The 14654-nt window shown below is 37.8% G+C and overlaps 1 protein-coding gene across 2 annotated transcripts in view; it reads left to right on the forward strand.

The window, feature by feature from the left end:
• The window catches only part of LOC126355420 (WD repeat-containing protein 35), a 189599-nt gene that overhangs the window by 33832 nt on the left and 141113 nt on the right, over nucleotides 1-14654 (forward strand). The window lies entirely within an intron of this gene.

Raw genomic sequence — 14654 nt, forward strand, 5'->3', positions numbered from 1 at the left:
CGGTGTCAAAAGCTTTCCAGAAATCTAGAAATACGGAATCAACTTGAGATCCCCTGTCGATAGCGGCCATTACTTCGTGCGAATAAAGAGCTAGCTGCGTTACACAAGAGCGATGTTTTCTGAAGCCATGCTGATTACGTGTCAATAGATCGTTCCCTTCGAGGTGATTCATAATGTTTGAATACAGTATATGCTCCAAAACCCTACTGCAAACCGACGTCAATGATATAGGTCTGTAGTTAAATGGATTACTCCTACTACCCTTCTTGAACACTGGTGCGACCTGCGCAATTTTCCAATCTGTAGGTACAGATCTATCGGTGAGCGAGCGGTTGTATATGAGTGCTAAGTAGGGAGCTATAGTATCAGCGTAATCTGAAAGGAACCTAATCGGTATACAATCTGGACCTGAAGACTTGCCCGTATCAAGCAATTTGAGTTGCTTCGCAACCCCTAAGGTATCTACTTCTAAGAAACTCATGCTAGCAGATGTTCGTGTTTCAAATTCTTGAATATTCCATTCGTCTTCCCTGGTGAAGGAATTTCGGAAAACTGCGTTCAATAACTCCGCTTTAGCGGCACAGTCGTCGATAACAGTACCATCGGCACTGCGCAGTGAAGGTATTGACTGCGTCTTGCCGCTTGTGTACTTTACATACGACCAGAATTTCTTTGGATTTTCTACCAAATTTCGAGACAATGTTTCGTTGTGGAACCTATTAAAGGCATCACGCATCGAAGTACGTGCCAAATTTCGCGCGTCTGTAAATTTTAGCCCATTTTCAGGATTTCGCGTTCTTCTGAACTTCGCATGCTTTTTCCGTTGCCTCTGCAACAGCGTTCGGATCTTTTTTGTGTACCACAGGGGATCCGTTCCATCTCTTACCAATTTATGAGGTATGAATATCTCAATTGCTGTTGCTACTATATCTTTGAATTTGAGCCACATCTCGTCTACATTCGCATAGTCAGTTCGGAAGGAATGGAAATTGTCTTTTAGGAAGGCTTCTAGTGGCACTTTATCCGCTTTTTTAAATAAAATTATTTTGCGTTTGTTTCTGATGGATTTGGAAGAAATGGTATTGAGCCTAGCTACAATGACGTTGTGATCACTAATCCCTGTATCAGTCATGATGCTCTCTATCAGCTCTGGATTGTTTGTGGCCAAGAGGTCAAGTGTGTTTTCGCAACCATTTACAATTCGCGTGGGTTCGTGGACTAACTGCTCGAAATAATTTTCGGAGAATGCATTTAGGACAATCTCGGAAGACGTTTTCTGTTTGAACAAGTATTTTTGCCAACATACCGAGGGTAGGTTGAAGTCCCCACCAACTATAACCGTATGAGTGGGGTATTTATTTGTTTCGAGACTCAAACTTTCTCTGAACTGTTCCGCAACTGTATCATCGGAGTCTGGGGGTCGGTAGAAGGAGCCAATTATTAACTTAATTCAGCTGTTAAGTATAACCTCCACCCACACCAATTCGCACGGAGTATCTACTTCGACTTCACTACAAGATAAACCACTACTGACAGACACAAACACTCCACCACCAATTCTGCCTAATCTATCTTTCCTGAACACCGTACGAGACTTCGTAAAAATTTCTGCAGAACTTATTTCAGGCTTTAGCCAGCTTTCTGTACCTATAACGATATCAGCTTCTGTGCTTTCTATTAGCGCTTGAAGCTCAGGGACTTTTCCCATGAAAAGACACTGTGGAACAAAATTAACAAAAATATTAAAAAAAATACAGAGCAAATGTAGAATGATGCTAGAGCTGAAAAAATGGAGGAGTTATTGAGAACTGCTACCACCAGAGACAAATGAGGTGTCTATGGCGAGTACATTGGGAATGAAATGAGGAAATTTCCCCTAACAATTTAAACATGTGTAAAGCACGTATTTGTGAATGGGCTGCTCAAAGCTGTGTTGTGGGAGTACAAAAAACAGATTCATAGCAACATGACCCTACTACTCGTATCAGAATCCAGTGATGAAATAAGCTGTCTTTCTGAAGGTAATTGTGAAATTGCTTATGTGGGTAATTAGACAGATGAATTCATTGAAATTCCAGCTACCACAGAAGAGCTCCAGCAATATTTGTAATTCAAACAATAATTTTTACACAGATAAATGGAACATTGTGCAGCAAGTATTTTTAATTTGGCTAATAAGTTTTATCATAAACATATCAAATTTAATAAAGGATATAACACTGATGAAAAGCTTTACATACTTCTAGCTTTATGGGGAAAATAGCAGAATGTGATAAATTGAATAAGTACATTAGTGACATTTATAAATCCCCCATGACTAGAAATCGTAATATGATAATGAGTCAAATTCTTGGTGAAATAATGTCTTTGTTGTTGGTACCTTTCTTTAGAACAATAGATGTAATTAACTGCAGTAAATAATTAAACCCTTTTTGGAAACTCCTGTAAAACGACTAAATAAGGCACAATTATCTTTCACTAGATCTCCTAGTATACTAGCCCGTGTGCCTTCTTTAAATATTCTTCTCTTTCACCATCATTCTCCCCTCCCCTAATTGATTTTTGCAGCATGATACAAGACGATACACATTTACGTACTATACCACAGTGTTTCCCTGGTATAAATGATGCATAAAACGCTGCATTAGAGATACATAATGTATATCCAAAGGACGTGTAATTGGAAAAGTGTCATGGTGATCACCCTATTGGCAAAAGATTCCAAATTAGCCCCCAGTCAGCACTCATAGAGACAACTGCCAATGGGCAGTAAGATCGAGCATGGAATATCAGAAGTTAAAATGTAGCAGGAATGCTAGAAAATCTGATGCGGGAAATACAAAGCATAGTCTGAATATTGTAGGTGTCAGTGAAGTGAAATGTAAAGAAGGCATGGATTTCTGGGCAAACAGATGGAGGGTAATTTCAACAGCAGCAAGAAATGCTATATCTGGAATATGATTCGTTATGAATAAGAAGATAGAGCAGAGAGTGAATTACAGTGAACAGTTCAATTATAAGGTTGTTCTCATCAGAATCGACAGTAAACCAATGCCATTAACAATAGGCAAGGTATAAATGCCCATTACAAGCAGAATGCGAAGAGATAGAGAAAGTATTTGAGGACTTTGAACAGGTAACTCAGGATGTAAAGGGAAATGATAATCTAATAATCATGGGGGTTGGAACATGTTACAATGGGAAGGAATAGAAGAAAGAGTTATAGGAGAATGAGAGAAAAGAAAGAGTAATTGAAGTCTGTAATAAATTTCAGCTAGATATACCAAATACACTATTCGGAAGTCACAAGAGAAGGATGTATACTTGGAAAAGACACAGATACATGAGAAGGCCAGCTGGAGTACACCATGATCAGACAGAGATTTAGAAATCAGATTCTGGACTGTAAGACAATCCAAGAGCATATACAGACTCGGATCACAATTTAGTACTGCTGCAAAGTAGATTGAAGTTTTCAGAGGATCATGTGAATGAATTAGTCTGAAAAGATTTGGGATACTGAAGTACTAACAAATGATGAGGTGTTTGAATTTCTCTAAGGCTTTAGAACAGCACTAATGAATATCACAGTAGGCAATACAGTTGAATAGGAATGGACATCTTTAAAAAGGGCAATCACAGAAGTTGAGTAGGCAAACACAGATACATGGAAGAAAAGGAGAAATGCACAGAAGGTGTAAAAGAAATTATCCTTGGAAGGACTGATTCAACATGTAGAGAAGTCAAAAAACTTCAGTGAAATTGAAAGCATGTCTGACAAAGCAAGAAGGATATAAAAGGCAGAATAGCACAGCCCAAGAGGGCATTCCTTGTCTTAATTTGAGGAAGACATTTCTGAGAATGTATGTTTGGAGCATAGCATTGTACATGGTGAGTAATACTCTATGGGAAAACTGGAAAAGAAGGAAATCAAAGTGTTCGATGTTTGGTGCTCTAGAAGGATGTTGAAATCGGGTGGCCTGTGGACTGGTAAGATTAGGAATGAGCAGGTTCACATTCTAGCAGATGAAACTGTGGGGGAAGACAGAAATGGGAATTCATCCAACAAACAATTAAGGGTGTTGGACACATAGATTCAAGTGCTACTTGAGGGTTGAAGAGACTGGAGGTCGGCACAAGAGGAAAATGAGAAGGGGAGGGGTGGATAGAGAGAGAGTGAGATAGAACTTGCTTAGCAGAGTTAAATGTGGAAAATGTGAAGTAATCTCAGTCATACTTGTTTTGTTACCCACCACCCTAAAAGACTATCATTGAGGTAAGTTCATATATATTATGCTGTGTGGTGATAGGTAATTGCATTGGAAGTAGAATTCCTCCATCCATTATAGTCTGTGAACAGTAAGGAAGACTAATGGATCAGTATTTTCAGACACACTTGACATACAGTAGCTCCAAAACAAAGTGATCCAGTGAGACACCTAGATTATAGTACACAACAGACTTCAGTTTCTGCTAAACTGATTTCTTCTTTCTTGAAACCATTGGAGTTGTCCATGTGCCTTTATGAATGATTACACCAGTTAATTGCTCCATTAGCTTTAATTGTTGCTCATTTGGTCAATCCAGTTTCTGCATCAAATCCTCACCATCTTGCATGATGTTCCAAAAACTACCCACATCAAGATTGTCTACATGTAATGCATCTAAAGGTCTTGTGATGTGCACACTGAACAAGTCATGCAATCCTTAAGATATGAGACTCATATTTTAGAAGAACAAGTTGAGCCACTGTGTTGTAGGTCTTCTTTACTTTCCTAAATAATTTGCGGTGAATGACAGGATTCATTTTTTTTTTTTTTTTCCAATTATGTCTCACTCAGTTTTCTGTCCCTTCTGTCCCCACCAAAGTTAGTAATCCATCTGTAATTGAAGAAATGAAATATGAACCTAACATTTTCCCCTCTTGTGAAGTACATCTTAAATTGTATTAAGAAAACTCTGGTAGAGTAAAGAAGACCACTCATGGAAAGTCAGAAATGTTGAGTCATTGAGAGGGACATACAGCAAGTGTGTGTGTGTGTGTCTGTTGATAAGACTTAATGCTTCTGGTTTTTGGAGACTGGTCTCCTTTACTCCTAAAATATTTACATCTTTAATTCTTTTTTAAAAATGTGATACACAGGCTCAGCTAATCTTGCACTGATTGTGTAAAAGTTTCAGCACCGTATCTGAGTAAGAAGGGCCTTTTGCTAAGCAAAGTCTTGCAGATTCTTCCACACAATACAAATAGTTTTAATCATATGCCAAGCATGAAATTGTTAGTTGGTGTCTCAGTTAAGCATTCAGATCTGAACTATCAATAAAGTTCAACAAGAATAAAATCTTCTCGCTTTTGAAAACTGGGAAGATTTTATTCAGACACGCCACTGTGAAAGACTCTGAGGACACAGTGTTCTACAAGTTTTCAAGTACCATTTTAAAATTGTTTTTCATTGTTTGAATGACAGTTACAGAGCCATGTCTATTGCTTATCTATCTGTCACTTGACAATGTTGCCTAGTAGTATTTAAATAAGTTTGAGAAGGGAAGATTATACTACAAAAATTTCCAAAGATATTTTATAGGTGTTGTTGATGTCATCTGTGCTCCAAATACTGGTCTGATGCAAATCTCACTACTAGTCTATACTGTGGAAGTATATTTGTATATTTACTGAAACTACATCTATTCGAACTTAGCTACTTTATTCACGTGTTTGTACTGCCCCCCCCCCCCCCCCCCCCCAATCTTAACACATCACACATCCCTTGGCTAGTAAGTAAACTATTCCTTGGTGCCTCAAGATACTATCTGTCAATCTATCCCATCTTTTCATCAAGTTATGCCATAAAACTCTCTTTCTCCCCCAACTCAGTGCAGTAACTTTTCATTAATTACCTGATCTATACATACAGTCATCATTAACAACATTTTTCAGAATCTTCTATATTCTTCTTTGCCATACTGTTTATTGTACTTGTTTCTCTTTTGTATAATGATACACTCCATAATAATATCCACTAAATTTGTCAATCTGTACATAGAGCAAACAGAAAAAGCAATGTAAAGATAAATTTAGAAAAAAAATGAAAGTTCAATGAGGAGGAATAAAAACTGTAAGGTTTTCTGGTGACACTGTCAGATATGTCAAGGATTTGGAAGTTAAACATTATTATTATTATCTGGAAAAGATATCCTACAATGAACAACAATAAAAATAAAACATGAACATCTCTAATGGAGTTAATCCGAATCATCCAGGTGAAGCTTAGGTAATTGGATAAGGAAATGGGACTCTGAAAGTGTTACACTAGTTTTGCTATTCGAGCAGCAAAATAAGATGACATTGACATCTATACTCTGCAAACTGTGTCGAGTGTATGACAGAGGATGCATCCCATTTGTACTACTTACCAATCTTTTCCCATGCTATTTGTGTATAGTGTACAGGAGGAATGATTGTGAACATGTGAGCTGTAATTAGTCTAATCTTGTCTTTGTGTCCCCTATGGGAGCGACACACAAGTGATTGTACTTATATTTCTCATGTAAAGCTGTTTCTTGAAACTTTGGAAGTAGGCATTCACGGGATAGTTTCTAGCTTCAGGCACCTTGAATTTTGTTCAGCATTTCCATGATGCTCTCTCTCCTATTGGGGCAGTTACCACACACTGGAGCACCATTCTAGGATGGGACATGCTAGTATTTTGTAAGCAACCACCTTTGTAAACTCATTGCATTTCTGTAATGTTCTGCCTGTGAACTTGTCCCTTGCTTTACCGCTGACTGAGGCTACATGTCCGTTCCATTTCATAAAGAATTTATGAAATGTAGACTGTCTATAAGAAGAAAAGCTTTTCTAAAAGTATGTGAATATCAACTATAAATTTAAGTGTTGTCTTCCTGGAAGTATTTTATAGGTATTTCACATTGAAGTTTTGTGTTACTTGTCATTCCAGTTTAATGGTCTCTTATTTGTGACCTAGTTTCACTGGACCTTCAAGCAGAACTTTTTGTTGGGATAATGAGGAAGATCATGAAGATAACATTAACTTTTGTTACTGAGAAAATCTTTCTTTGTGTACATACAGTGTACCCACCTATCAAGTTTAGAAGCTTACTTTTTTCAGTTGATGTACGTTTTCTTTCACTATACATTTTTTGTGTAAAAATACTTTATACTTTTTTAAAATCACTGTGACATAGTAAGAGAAAGACATTACTCAATATTAAATAGGACATAGTGAAATAAAACAGAAAAGGAGACCTCTTGACTTAGTATTCAACCACACAAATTTTTCTCACAGCTCTTTGCCGTTGGACCAGTAGTCTATTTCATTTATCTTGATTTGTAACCTGCCACATTTATTTTCCATAATTTACATATTTTGAGGAAACTAGTGGATGATACATAGTCTTTAGTTTCAAATGTCTTTATAGTATGTTGCTAATATACCTACTGCAAAAATGCCCATGGGTAGGAGCTGAGGATTCTCTCTCTACCAGTTGCGAACAACAACAGTTGGTGCAGAGAGGCTCAGGGCTAGGGATACAGCACAGAGGGATGGGGGAACTGGTCTTTCAAACCACAAAAGCTTTTAATGTGTGATTTGCTGTGTCGTACAAATATTAACTGTCTGTCTGGGTTTTGGTATCCAAGAGCCAATGTAAATTTTACTGTACATGGGCAGGGTCACTTCTAGACAGAAACTGGACATCAGGTGCCAGCCAATTACTATCAATGGGGCTAGTTCAAGATACATAGAGGTCAGGTTAAAATAGGCAGAGTTGCCCTTGTAGTATGGGGGTATGTCACTGTACTGGATAATCAGATCCTGTGAGAGCTTTGAGAAAGGAATCATGACATCATGTTTGTACAAACCACCCAGCATTACCCTCTAAATGCATAGCAAAAGTGATTGTATCTTCAATACTTCCCAAAGGTATTTTATTTTGTGTTGACAACACACAGGAGTACACTAATACAGTTGGCAAACAAGATATAAACAATTATAAAACATACAGTTGACAAGGACACTAAATCAAATACATGTAATCTGCAAAATTCTGGGTGGATCACTGAAGGAAAAATCATTGACTGCAGGCAAAATGATTTTATTAATCCCCAATATTATGAATTTTGACCATTTGCCATCATCAGATATCTGTTAAATAAAGTAAATCACATTACTGCATATGAAATAAAACTGGGTGCTTCGTAACTTTATATCATGGCTACATCATTTTATCACATGCTGGGCTATTCAGGAGGCCAAACTGCTTTACATTTTTAAAAGGAAATTAATGACTAATCAAATGAAAATTCTTTTCAGCAAGAAGTGTTTGAGTGATGTGATTCATAAATATGCTAGGTTCAAGGTTTGAATGCATGATTATCTAAGAAAACTATGAACGTTGCTATTGTTTGGTCTTTGGTCCAGAGACTGGTTTGATGCAGCTCTCCATGCTACTCTATCCTGTGCAAGCCTCTTCATCTCTGGATAACTACTTCAACCTACATCCTTCTGAATCTGCTTAGTGTCTCTTGGTCTCCCTCTACGATTTTTACCCTCCATGCTTCTCTCCAGTAAATAAACTGGTATCCCTTGATGCCCCAAAACATGCTCTACCAACTGATCCCTTCTTCTAGTCAAGTTGTGCCACAAATTCCTCTTCCTCCCCCTCCCCCCAAATATATTCAATACCTTCTCGTTAGTTACGTGATCTACCCATCTGATCTTCAGCATTCTTCTGCAGCACCACATTTTGAAAGGTTCTATTCTCTCCTTGGCTATCCTGTTTATCATCCATGTTTCACTACTATACATGTTTACACTTCATACTTTCAGAAAAGACTTACTGACACTTAATTCTACACTCAGTGTTAACTAATTTCTCTTCCTCACAAACACTTCCTTTGCCACACTCAGTCTACATTTTATATCCTCTCTACTCCGACTCTCTTTAATTTTCCTGTAAGCAGTATCTATCCTACCCCTAGCAATACATGCTTCTAGATCCTTACATTTGTCCTGTAGTCATCCCTGCATAGCCATTTTGCATTTCCTGTCGATCTCATTTTTGAGACGTTTGTATTCCTTTTAACCTGCTTCATTTACTGCTTATATTTTCTCCTTTCATCAATTAAATTCATTAACTCCTCTGTTACCCAAAGATTTCTACTGGCCCTCATCTTTTTACCTACTTGATCCTTTGCTGCCTTCACTATTTCATCTCTCAAGGCTACTCATTCTTCTGTCCGCCCCCGGTAGCTGAGTGGTCAGCGTGACAGACTGTCAGTCTTAAGAGCCCGGGTTTGATTCCCGACTGGATCGGAGATTTTCTCCACTCAGGGACTGAGTGTTGTGTTGTCCTAATCATCATCATTTCATCCCAATCGACGTGGAAGTTCCTGAAGTGGCGTCAAATCGAAAGACTTGCACCAGGCGAGCAGTCTAGCCGACGGGAGGCCCTCATCACATGCCATTATTATTATTATTATTATTATTATTATTATTATTATTATTATTACTCATTTTTCTTCTTCTTCTTCTGTATTTATTTCCCCTGTGCTTGTCAACTGTTCCCTAATACTCTGTCTGAAACACTCTACAACCTCTGGTTCTTTCAGTTTATCTAGGTCCCATCTCCTTAAATTCCAACCTTTTTGCAGTTTCTTCAATTTTAATCTACAGTTCATTACCAATTAATTGTGGTCAGAGTAGATTAGATCAGTACTTGTTCCATAGATCATGAATACGACACTTCGTAATGATGTGGAACGTGTCAGGTTAATAAAAGATGTCCGTACAAGATATTACATTACACAAAATATTACATGACACCTGATATTTTTTAATTATTTTATTTTACTTTATTTTTTTGGTGGGGGGGATTACCCACTACTATATCCAAAAAAAATCATCTAATGAGTAGAAGGAGTTGCCATTCAGAAATTCTTTTAATTTCCTTTTAAATGGTATATGGCTATCTGTCAGACTTTTGATGCTATTAGGTAAGTGACCAAAGACTTTTGTGGCAGCATAATTTACCCCCTTCTGAGCAAAGTTAGATTTAGCCTTGAGTAGTGAAGATTTTCCTTTCTGCTTGTGTTGTAGCCATGTACACTGCTATTACTTTTGAATTTGTTCGGCTTGTTAATAACAAATTTCATAAGTGAATATACATATTGTGAGGCTACAGTGAAGATCTGTAGCTCTTTAAATAAGTGTCTGCAGGGTGATCTTGGATGAGCTCCAGCAACTATTCTGATTACACACTTTTGTGCAATGAACACTCTTTTACTCAATTATGAGTTACCCCTGAATATGATGCCATACGAGAGCAGTGAATGAAAATAGGCATGGTAAGCTAATTCACTGAGATGTATATTGCCAAAATTTGCAATGACTCTAATAGTATAAGTTGCCGAACTCAAATGTTTCTGCAGATCTTCAGTGTGTTTTTTCCAGTTCAACCCCTCATCATTCTAAACACCTAGAAATTTTGATTATCCTACCTTAGCTACTGATTTCTAATTGAAGTCTATATTTATTAATGGTGTCATTCCATTTACTGTGTGGAACTGTATATACTGTGTTTTGTCAAAGTTTAATAAGAGCCCATTTGCAGAGAGCCACTTAATGATTTTCTGAAAAATATCATTTACAATTTCATCAGTTACTTCTTGTCTGTTGGGTGTGATAGCTATACTTGTATCATTGGCAAAAAGTACCAGCTTTGCATCTTCGTATGGCAAGTCATTAATATACCGCGTGATCAAAAAGTAAGTATAAATTTGAAAACTTAATAAACCACGGAATAATGTAGATAGAGAGGTAAAAATTGACACACATGCTTGGAATGACATGGGGTTTTATTAGAACAAAAAAAAAATTCGCAAAATATCTGACAGATGGCGCTGGAGAGCAAAAAGTCAGTGACTGCACATGACAATCGTGTATAAAAGGAGCTGTAACGAGAGAGAGAATCAGATGTGCTAGAAGTCGGAGCATGTTGACGTTATCTGAAAAGGCGCTTTTAGTGAAGCTGTATTATCAGAATGGGGAATGTGCTAGTTCAGCATTACGATACTATCACCGTAGGAAGGGGATTTGAATGTGTAAAGATCCATTGACAAATGCAGCTGTGGCAAGAATGATTTTGAAGTTCAAAGGCACGGGTTGTTTAGAAGATAGACCCTGTAGTGGCCGACCAAGCACAAGATGTAATGCTGCTGAGACAGTTCAGTAAGAAAAGGAGACTGTAGTGGGTTCGTCTATGCATGGGGAGGTTAGCGCTCATGCAGTCGCATGTCGCACCAGCATTCCATACATTACTGTTTGATTGGCGCTTAGGAGTACCCTCCGATGCTACCCGTACAAAATCCATTGGCGTCATGAACTGTAACCTGGCGATTTAGTGAAGCGGAGGGCATTTGCGGTGTGGGCGTTTCAAAAGATGGCGGAAGATGCCGATTGATTGAGTAACGTGTTGTGGATCGACGAAGCTCATTTCACGTTCCGAGCATCTGTCAATGCCCACAACTGCAGATTTTGGGCTACTGAAAATCGTAGAACTGTCGTGGAAACTCCATTGCATGACGAGAAAGTCACGGTATGGGTTGGATTTACCACATCTACCGTTATCGGGCCTTTTTTCTTCGAGGAAATGTGTGTTTCTGGTTTTGTAACTGCTAACGTGACGGGTGACAGGTACGCCGATATGTTACAGAATCGCATCGTCCCCAGCCTGGCTGATAAACACCTGCTGGAACGTACGATGTTTATGCAAGATGGCACTCCACCCCATATTGCTAGACACGTGAAAGATCTCTTGCGCGCGTCGTTTGGTGATGATTGTGTGCTCAGCCACTACTTTCGTCATGCTTGGCTTACCAGGTCCCCAGACCTCAGTCCTTGCGATTATTGGCTTTTGGGTTACCTGAAGTCGCAAGTGTATTGTGATCAACCGACATCTCTAGGGACACTGAAAGACAATATCCGATGACAATGCCTCACCATAACTCCGGACATGCTTTACAGTGCTGTTCACAACATTGTCCCTCGACTACAGCTATTGTGGAGGAATGATGGTGGACATATTGAGCATTTCCTGTAAAGAACATCATCTTTTCTTTGTCCTACTTTGTGATGCTAATTATTGCTATTCTGACCAGAGGAAGCACCATCTGTTGGACATTTTTTGAACTTTTGTATTTTTTTTGGCTCTAATAAAACCCTATGTCATTCCAAGCATATGTCAATTTGTACGTCTCTATCTATATTATTCCTTGATTTATTAAGTTTTCAAATTTATACTGACTTTTTGATCATCCGGAATATTAAGAACAGCAGAGGACCCAAGATCAAACCCTGCGGCACCCAATTCTTGATTGTTTCCCAGTTTGAGAAATCACCAGTTTTTTGCACATTATGTGAACTGTTTATTTAAACTTTCTGCACTCTTCCAGTTAGGTATGATTTAAACCATTTGAGCACTGTCCCATTCATACCACAGTACTTGAGTTTATCTAGAAGTATTCCATGATTTTCACAATGAAAAGCCTTTGAGAGATCACAAATATATATATAATGTAAGTATTAGCAGGTGCACTTAAATTTGTGGTATAATGCTAAATATGCATGTTAAAAAAATTAGGCCTAAACAGCCGAATGAAACCAATACAAACTTTTTGCGATTACCGGAAGAATACACAAATAAAAGAAAAACTTCTAATGGCAAGCTTGAAGAGCACACTAATGAACGTATTTAATCAGTTAATCTATAGCAAATGCACTTAAGATTGCAGTATAATGCTAAGTATGCACACTCGGAAAGTAAGGCATAGCCGCCAAATGTAAACAAAATGAACTTTTTGCGATTACTGGAACAATACGCAAATAAAAGAAAAACCTTTAATGGTGTGCTTGAAATGCACCCTAATGAACGTATTTAATCAATTAAACTATAGCAAATGCACTTACAGTTGTGGTATAATGCTAAACAAGCACACTTGAAAAATTAGACCTAAGTAGCAGTAAGTAAACAAATGAACTTTTTGCGATTACTGGAACACTATGCAAATAAAAGAAAAACTTTTAATGGTGAGCTTGAAGAGTACACTAAAGAATGTGTTTAATTAGTTAAAAGTGTTCAACTACAATCAATTACAACCTAAATTACTTATCTTTCACGAGAGCTCTGTCTCCATACATGCCGTCTTGTGCAGGGCTGCCAACACCTATGTGAGCCCACATCTGCCCCTGGATATGTCTTACAAATTAAAAACTGGTTCCTAAATCTCTGTCTTACATTATATAATCAATCTGAATTCTTCCAATGTCTCCCGATCTCTTCCACTTATACAACCTTTTTTCATGATTCTTAAACCAAGTGTCACTTATGATTAAGTTATATTCTATGTAAAATTCTACCAGTCAGCTTCCTCTTTCATTCCTTTCCCCCAGTCCACATTTTTTTTAATAATATCAAATCCATTACTGATAACATTCTTAACCATCGCAGATACGTTGATGATGTACTTGTCCTATTTCATGGTGATGACATGGTGTAATGAACTCAGCCAGTTGCTTGCAAATATACAATTTACTGAGGAAGCAGATAGTAATGGATGGTACAACTATCTTGACCTGAAGGTTAAAAGGGAAGGTACAGGTTTTGGTGTAGATATATTTAGTATCATACCAATACAAATATAATTATTGGTTCTGATTCATGCCACCCCTGCTCTCACAAATGAGCATTTTTTTCATGTAATGTTTTATAGGCTTGCAAAACTGAACATTGATAGGGATACTGATGTTATTGTGCAAATAGATATGACAGTTGGTATACAGAAGAGTTTATTTGTAACATAGGCAAAGCTGCTTTTGTTAAGCAGGCTTACAGTCTTGTTTCAGTTGATGACCACAATAAGTGTGCTTGCATTTCACATTCAGGTTAGTTTTGTAAATGAATCACTAACGCTTTTAGAAGAGCTATAGCACAGTTTGTCTTGTACACAGAATAAACTCAGTTCCGGCTTGTGCGCTTTATAGAGCTAACTGTAGATAAATTTTCAAACTCAGGCATTTACAAAATTACATGATGACCATGTTATTGTATATATGTGGTCATGGCTTTAAGACTAGATTTAGATAGCATAATTATAAAAATTCTGTCGGCCTTGGAAGTCATTTAGCTAGCAAGGATCATTCCCTAGGACCAACTGAAAGTGTGATGCTCACCTTGCTCTTTGAGTGAAAAGGGATAGGTTTAAATATACTTGAAGAACTTTAAATTACACACATTCCATGAACAATTCTCACAATGTCCTGAATGAGCAGATCAATTTGAATCATAAATGGTTCTTTGATGGTTAGTTGATTTTTGGATTTTTAGCCCAGACTTGCTCATCTTTTTATCAACATCTCGCTTCTCTCCTGTGTGTGCTTGTCAAAGTCTTTTTAACGAAACCATCCTTCAATTCCTCCCCCCCCCCCCCCCCAACCCCCCCCCCCCCCCCGCCCCACCCCTCGCTTCTCTTTTTGTTATGTTCCTTACCTTTACATGTGTACTTATAGCAGTTTGTTATATTTATGGCTTTCATTATTGGCCTCGACCAGTGCCCTCTGGTCATTTAAACATTGTTT

Source organism: Schistocerca gregaria, chromosome 1, assembly GCF_023897955.1.
Source record: "Schistocerca gregaria isolate iqSchGreg1 chromosome 1, iqSchGreg1.2, whole genome shotgun sequence".
Classification (NCBI taxonomy): domain Eukaryota; kingdom Metazoa; phylum Arthropoda; class Insecta; order Orthoptera; family Acrididae; genus Schistocerca; species Schistocerca gregaria.